General features: G+C 38.2%; 1 long non-coding RNA gene across 1 annotated transcript; it reads right to left on the reverse strand.

Annotated features, from left to right (window-relative positions):
• Positions 1-462: 462 nt before the first annotated feature.
• LOC131702774 (uncharacterized) lies at positions 463-4,385 on the reverse strand. The gene is made up of 6 exons (XR_009309524.1): positions 3,446-4,385; positions 2,660-2,817; positions 2,430-2,544; positions 1,392-1,580; positions 977-1,077; positions 463-850 (listed from the first exon to the last, which is right to left on the reverse strand). It is a non-coding gene; the product is annotated as an uncharacterized LOC131702774 (long non-coding RNA).
• Between the last annotated feature and the right edge of the window lie 4,044 nt (positions 4,386-8,429).

Raw genomic sequence — 8,429 nt, forward strand, 5'->3', positions numbered from 1 at the left:
AATAATAAGCTTTTTCCTGGGTGCTGTTTTGTTTTTCAGGTTCTTAAATGCTGGGTACCTCCTTATCTGACTGTTCTGGTGAAAGGGGTTAACACTGCAACAGTTTACTCTCTCAGGATTCTGTTAGTTTGGCAGTCCCGAAGGTTCACACACATTTGTGAGAACCATCTTTCACCTATCAGCTCCCAAAGTGGATCTCTTTCATAGTATGAAGATGGAATTTGACACTCTCTCCTATAAAGAGAGTATTTGGGAATTGCTTAGAACCTCTTGCCATTGTTTTTCCTGTAGTCCACATTAACACAGATGTCTTATTTATGTTGTTCTTGTGTAGGGTGCTGCCTAAGTTTGAAGCACATATGTATTTATTGTGTTGCTTGTATTTGTTTTATTGTCTAACAGGACCCCCTTGTAAATAAGGCCTCAGTCTCAATGGATACATCTTATACATAAATTAAAACCTTTATTAATAAAATATCTTGCAGGTTTGTAATGTAACCACTAGATGGTGCAAGAGAAAGAAAACATATACAAAAAAACAAAAAAACAACAACACACAACCCACCCCACACATAGCCAGACTTTACAAACAAGATTTATTAATACACTTTCCAAGAAGATAACTCCAGCTACAGAGACAGCCACTGAACACACCCCATTGCAGCTCCCAGAAGGGACCACGCTGACTTTCCAAGAAGATAACTCCAGCTACAGAGACAGCCACTGAACACACCCCATTGCAGCTCCCAGAAGGGACCATGCTGACTTTCCAAGAAGATAACTCCAGCTACAGAGACAGCCACTGAACACACCCCATTGCAGCTCCCAGAAGGGACCACGCTGACTTGGGCTGCAAGAGAAGAAAAAAATAAATAAAATAAAGTTAGTGGAATACAAAAGCAGGCGTACCCCAAAGTGAACCCACACCATGTAAAAGTTAATTTTACTGCAACTGTGTTCACATTATGCATATTACCGTGTCTTGGCATAAAGCAAAGGGATTCATCTCTCTTCAGCTCAATTGGGCCAGAAGACACAAGTGTCTTTATTGCACCACCATCCATTCAGCACTGTGACCTACAGGGAGGAATGGAGTCTAGTAAACTGGACAAAAGAAACACATGCAAATTCAAACCTCTTCAGATGGGAAGGGAACAGCACACGCATTGCTGGAGACTGGGTGAAAGATGGTCAAGTACTCCACTGCAGAGTTCTCACAGCTAGAAATATATATATATATATATATATATATATATATATATATATATATATATATATATATATATATATATATAGTATATATATACTGTATATATATTAGTCAGGAGCACATCAGTCAGAATTTCAATTCCTATAGTTTGTAGCAGCAATATCATATTCCAGCATCTTACCTGTCCACAACATATCCCACTTTGGAGAGCTATTCCAGTCAACAGAATAGGTTGCCCAGCAGTTTTCCAAAAAACAATTCAGCCTGAGGATCCCTGCTGTACAGGAGATCTACCTCAAAATACAAAGGTCTTCTTAAGTACTTCAGCAGGGTAATCCTGAGCTCCATAGGAGGTCATTGTAGTTTGAATCTGCAGAGACACAAGGGAGAAGTTTTAGACGGAAACACTACTACAGCATCTATATTTTAAATCTTCAAGTCATACCCAGTGCAAGCCGCATGATGACCACAAGGTCCCAAGCCAGGCTGGACTACAGGTGCAGGATTATTCTGGTACAAAAACTGTACTACCTTTGTGTCATTGACCAGATAGTGACAAGCAACTCTCAACCTGGAAACAGGAGGTTGTGTTAGAGTTATGCACAATCATAGATACTCATTTGTGATGCAATCCTTTCTGGTGAGATATGAATAGCACTTCATTCTCATAAGTCAGGAGGTTGTCAAACTGGAAGAGGAAAAAAAAAAAAGTGGGTCGATTGTAATCTCAGGATCATCCCCAGCTGCTTACTAATTTAGTACCAATTGCAATTTTCAGAATTTCAGATATGATTTTGGTTACAAGTAGTTCAGTTTCATAATTGAAAATACACTTTTGGGATTTCATATTTGTTCCAGTTAGTACAACACCACAAGTTTATCTACAGAATTTGCTAGACTAACTTAGTATTGTTTTTGGTACCCTCTAGGAGGGCAACAGCAGTTATTTTGATGTGTAAATACTAACCCTTCTAGTTGTGCCACAGGAGTGGACACTGAAATAAAAAACGCATTGATAGCATCAGACTGAAGGGGCCGGCAGCTCGGATCCCTTAGAGTTAAATCGACTTGGGAGAGATTCCACTTTCACAGCAAGAGCTGCCATAGTTTCATTGGTCAAGCTATCTAAAACATGCATTTAGATCCACGTTAAGGAAAGAGATTAGCACCAATCTCAAAAGGCAGCTATTAAACAGAATGCTTGGTCTGCAGGAGTTACCAATCATCTTTGTACGGAAACTGCAGGACAGAGAGAAGTTAACCACCACAACCATGGTCTTAATATCCTTCAAGGTAAAGTCAAGCCTGCTTCTGATGCCTGAAGAACTGATCACCTACAGAGACAATACATCAGGTCAGTAATCTGTTGAACCCAAATTACACATTTTAAAAAGTTTCAGCACGTACTTCATATGTGACATCAATTGAATTAGCACCTAGACTACTTACCACCCGAGGCTGGCTTTCTATGGAGTTGTATGCAGCTCTGACCAGAATTTGAGTTGGTGTAGTGTTTATTTCATAGCCTGAGCAACAGTCATAGCCTTCTTTCTATTTTCTGGCAGATGGAACATGATTTTCCAGATGCTATTGTCAACAGCAGTTGCCTAGCAGGAGAGAATCTCATTAGAATTGGGGAGTTTGAACACCAAGCACCCGCCAGGTCTAAAGGACTGGTCTTAACAGATGTTTAATAAATCTGAACTAAAAACTGAAGTGTGAAAGTTTAACAATGTAGCACTGAAAACAGTTATGTGTTCACCTGACATCTAATGGAACAGAGTAAATCCTCAAATACAACTGCATACGAGAGCCTATGTGAAAGCATGTGATCTGTATCTGATACATTTACTAGACATCAGTGTATCAAACTTTAGGACAACAGATGAAATTGTACCTATGCAGCAGTCTTCAAAAGGTAAAGCTCATAATACATTTAGCATGAAAGGTTTACAACTACCTGAAATGGTTGAAATACAAGGCTTACACACTGGCAGTGACAACATTGCAAAAACTGTCAAGAAAGGGTTAATTTCTCCACAATCATTTTACAAAAGGAAATCATAGAATACATGTATACAAAGCCAATGCCTTAATGTCACACAATTTCAATATGGCAGTCATCTTGGGAGACAGGTTAAAGTTAAGGGGTCGTTAGATTTTGCTTCAACTAGATGAGACAGTAGACCTCAATAGGCAAGACCAAGGGGACGTGAATGAATCAGATGGTTTTACCTCAGGGTATGCAGGGGACAAGTCAGGATAATCTTGAACAATGTTTGGTTCAGTCAGTGGCACACCTCTTCTTGAGATTAGTCAGGAATGAAGCACTTCTGTAGTAACACCACAAACACACAAAAAAAAGACACACCCACCCCCACCCAACACTCAAATCCCGACAGCCCTTACCTCCATGTAGTTTCTTACACACAGAATTTCCCTCTCCGCCCATGGAGAATAAGGGCATGTCATGCTCTGAACATAGGAGGAAGTTGAAGTCATAGAAGTCAAAGTTAAATCACAACATGTCACCATTAGAAACATGTTTACAAGAAATTAAATTGACTGACTGTGTTCCAAGCAAAACAGCTCAGAAGCAAGGAACTTGGCATTTCCTAAAAAGTCAACGGTTAAGCTATATCCACACTGTGCGGACAGTCTTGGAGAGAGGGACACAAGCACTCCCTTATTGTCTATAGAAAGAGAAATTGTTGGCCTTTTAAAAGAAACTACATGTCACCAAGCAAGGTAGAGAGATGCAAGTTAACACACCCACTGCTCTGTTCCATCTACTTGCAAATTTGTAATAATTGATAGAAATAAAACCCATTCAGAACAGTCATTTTAGAGTAAATGGTTCCTATTTCTGGGCACTTGCAGTCAACAAATGTAACAAAGGTAACAAAGGTTGTAGCACATATGTTTAGTATGATCAGCAACATGCTTTTAAAGCCAATGCAAGAGCCTTTCCTACCCTGCATTTCGCAAAAATAAAGCCTGATTGATGCCACACAGTGCAGGAGTACTGTGTATTTAATTCAGGTCATTGAATTACAAATCAACAGGCTTTGTACATCAAAAGCTTTCCATTCAAGAAGAATGGCCAGTCACCAATCACATCGATGCGAAAATATTTTCCCACAAAAGACTTCTCCAACATCATCATCATAACACTCCCTTGACATTCTGTCCTCACCGAGCCTGCAGAAGACAACGATCATTTTCAATCAGTACGTTTATTAATAATAATAATAATAATAATAATAATAATAATAATAATAATAATAATAATAATAATAATAATGTTTTTGAAATTATATAACAACCCATTTAGAAGATGGTGCTTTGAATTTAAGTTTGGCAGAAGTACGTGCTGAACAAACTGGACAGTCACCGACAAGGACTGTCTGATAAAGGCTCAGCTATGGAGGCATGTAGTAAACAAACACCAATGAATAATAAAAAGAAGGGAGCGCAAATGAAGAAACACATTTATATCATGCAGGGATCCAGGCAGATTTGTTTGTTTGAGAGTACGATAACGACAGCTTGAGTTCTGATGTTAACACCCACAAGTCAATTGTCGATTTTACAATTTTCCCAGACTGATAGGTAGGCTAAGCAGACATAGTAGACCATTTATTCGAGGCCACTTGATTTAAGAAACAGTGCAAAGCATCTCTTTAGCGTGTCAAATTTACCATGACAGGGGCAGTCCCCGGGGAACAGAATGACCAAATAGGAAAGCACCTTAACTTGAAACACAATGCTCAGTATTGATTTAGAACAGAAACTGTAATCAATGTATTCAAGATTTTAACTTCCCGTATTAATTACTGAGCTTAATTACATTAATTATTTTATGTATAATTAATTAAATTAGTGTATTGAACATTTTCAACTTGGCATATTGACTTCGAGTGTTGAGCTTTGTCTATTTCAATTCAAATTCAATTCAAATGTTAAACTTTGTCGTTGATGTTTGATGCTCCGGCTTTTGCAGTTCACATTTTTGTTACATTGCATCTCTCGTACTTTATTTGGGAAATTATCAAATTGTTTATTGTGTATCCAGCGATCATCTGGAATTAATTGGTTCAGTAGTCTGTTGTCGTGAATATAGACAGTACATGCCTGAGGGTGTGTGTTCTGTACAGTTGTGCATTTGAGTAAAGTTTGTCACGGAGCTTTAAAGGTTCCCATGGCAACTGAGTCAACAAAACAAACTTCACCAGGCATTCACTATGGGCGAGAAGTAAATGGTGAAACGTGAAAGCAGTGTGAGTACAGTGGTATTTTTTATTTTTTATTTTATCAAATGTTAATAATAATAATGTCGTTTTCTGTAATGCGGAATGCAATTAGCTGACATGTGAAAAGCATGAACAAATGAATGTTGTCTATTCCTAACGCATCGGTAAAGTTTAGTATTGTGCAATTTTTGTAGCAGCAAGCAGGCTTGTTCCGCCGCCTTGATATTCTTTCTGGTGCGGAACAACCTCAACTCTACTTCCCTTTAGGGAAGGACAGGGTTATAGCGACCTGTATACAGCTATGGCCAAAAGTCTGACTTAATTGTTTTTTAAAAACTGTGAACATAATTCAGATATTTTATTTGACATCATGTAATCAAATAAACTACACAATGATATCGCAAAAGTCAAAAGCCATAATACAGTGTTTCATGTTAGATTTCAAAATGTCACATTTTTCATTTTTTGTCAGTTTTTCGTTAAGTATATGAAAAACTACAAAGCGGTATGTAATTCAATATGTTAACATTATGAAGCAAAAAACAGTGGATTCAATAGGGTGATGAAAAGCCTTTGGCCAGAGCTGTACAGTGTATTTAAAATATGCCATTTGGAAAAAATGATAACTGAAAAAAAAACCCATCAATCTAATCTAATATGAAAAGAGAAGCAGATGATAGCAAACTTGTCAGTCCCTTAATGAACAGTAATCTCAATTTGAGGGATCCTTGGGGTTAATCAACAACCTAACCAATGCTGGATTCCTCCTCTCCTTAGGACCTGAACACAACCCGTTCAGTTTCATGAAGAGAAACAGGACCAGAAGAAGGACAGGTGCTTAACAAAGAAGCATTCCCAATGGTGCTGCGTATTAAAGATGTAACAAAACGATGCACTTCAGCGTTAATGCAAAGCCATGCTTAACAGAATTATCAAATCAGCTGTGGCTTTAGCTGCATAAAACATATCTTTACTCACTAATGTTTAATGGGAAGGACACTGTATTTCTGTATAAGAATGTCCGCACTGAGTTGTGGAATAGAATTATGAAACCCTTGATGTTTCTATTTTGAACCGTATGTTTGTTTGTTTTTAAATGTAATTTCAATGTGCCCTATCTATGTTTTTAAATACACAAAATACCCATGTGTTTCACAACTTGCTTCTTTAAATTTAACACTATTAGTATAAAAAGATACAAGTAACGTGTATGAGGCTGTGTGGTCCGGTGGTTGAAGAAAAGGGCTTGTAACCAGGAGGTCCCCGGTTCAAATCCCGGCTCACTCACTGTGTGACCCTGAGCAAGTCACATTACCTCTTGTGCTCCGTCTTTCATGTTGTTGCAAGTGACTCTGCAGCTGATGCATAATTCACACACCCTCGTCTCTGTATAAGTCACCTTGGATAAAGGCATCTGCTAAATAAACAAATAATAATATGAGGCATGTCAGAATTGAGACGTACTGCAGTGTGAACGGACAAGCTGGCACTTGACATTGAACAAAAGCAAGTGAACATCGTTGGGCTTGTGAACAGTGTCAGAAGAATTTGAAAAGAATAGCTGTATGTGTCATTTCAGCCTCCCAAAAGCGAGAAAAAAAAACAAAAAAAAACCGCACAGCGCCAATCCAGGAAAAGGAAAACGTCATTCAAAAAGCGCTCTTTGAGTGGCAAATCTCCAAAGCCAGAGGTGGATATCCTTAGTCCCGTTGCCATGGAGAATCTGTATTACATCTCCCACAGTGCTGCTGACTGCTTGGCGTTTCGGGGGTTTGGGTGGTCTGGTTCACCTAAGAAGAAGGGAAAGAAAGACTAATGCTAATAAAATTAACAAATAATCACCAAAGTGCCCAACATATAGAAGAGTAAAGATAAGGTATTTTAACTGTACATAACTGTCTGAAAATAGCATCGATCATTTTTTTTTCCTGTAATTTACAAGGCATGCATTTGACTGTGGTACTGGCACAATAGCTCCTCACTATGTGTTGCAGAACTGCTTGAACATATAGGAGAATCACATGATCACAAGCAAGTTCCAGAGGCAGCTGTTGAGAGATGGGGTTTGTTGGAACTCCTACTTCAACAGCCTTTGCATATTACAAGAAATGTGCCACCTAAGCCACACATTATATTGTGATGTTAGAATTGATTTTAAAATGAAATTGGGATTGAAAAACAAACCGAATATACCCTGACCCTGGCAGTGTCATCATTAACCACACATCATTCAAATGCTGTTTAGATCATTCCAAGGTCAGTTTACTTTGTGTCCATTTTTAAATATTTAATAATGTTCTTTAAAGATGGAACACACAGGCATAATTTGTGTTTAAAAACTAGCAAAACTGCACAGTCCTAGTGCTGGTAGATTTAACAAAAAAAAGTCCTACCTAGGGAGATGTCCGGGAGAAGGGTCCAAAATACGGGATTTACTCCCGGTGAATACGGGAGAGTTGACAGGCCTGGTCTCTGTATAGCCCCCACTTCTCTCTTCTGTTTTGTTAATGGCCACCAAGCTTCTGTCAAAACTTATTGTTGCCACCTACTGTTCAGATTTGGCTATTAAAACTACTGTGAACACTTAACCTTTTAAAATCTCTGTATGTTAAATATTCTTGAATCTTGCAGTTTTTCTAATATATTTTGCAATACATCCAATAATACCTTTTTCTATTTTTCTTCCATCACCTATACCATTTAAAAAAAAATATTGGAAATATTGCAATCCCTTAATTCTTTCCACATATCTTCTCTCACCTTCCTATATCTAACACATTCAACCATCAGATGCTCCAATGTTATCTTTACACTACATTCCACACATACAGTGCCTTGCGAAAGTATTCGGCCCCCTTGAACTTTGCGACCTTTTGCCACATTTCAGGCTTCAAACATAAAGATATGAAACTGTAATTTTTTGTGAAGAATCAACAACAAGTGGGACACAGTCATGAAGTGGAACG

The sequence above is a fragment of the Acipenser ruthenus genome, chromosome 30, assembly GCF_902713425.1.
Source record: "Acipenser ruthenus chromosome 30, fAciRut3.2 maternal haplotype, whole genome shotgun sequence".
NCBI classification, from domain to species: Eukaryota; Metazoa; Chordata; class Actinopteri; order Acipenseriformes; family Acipenseridae; genus Acipenser; species Acipenser ruthenus.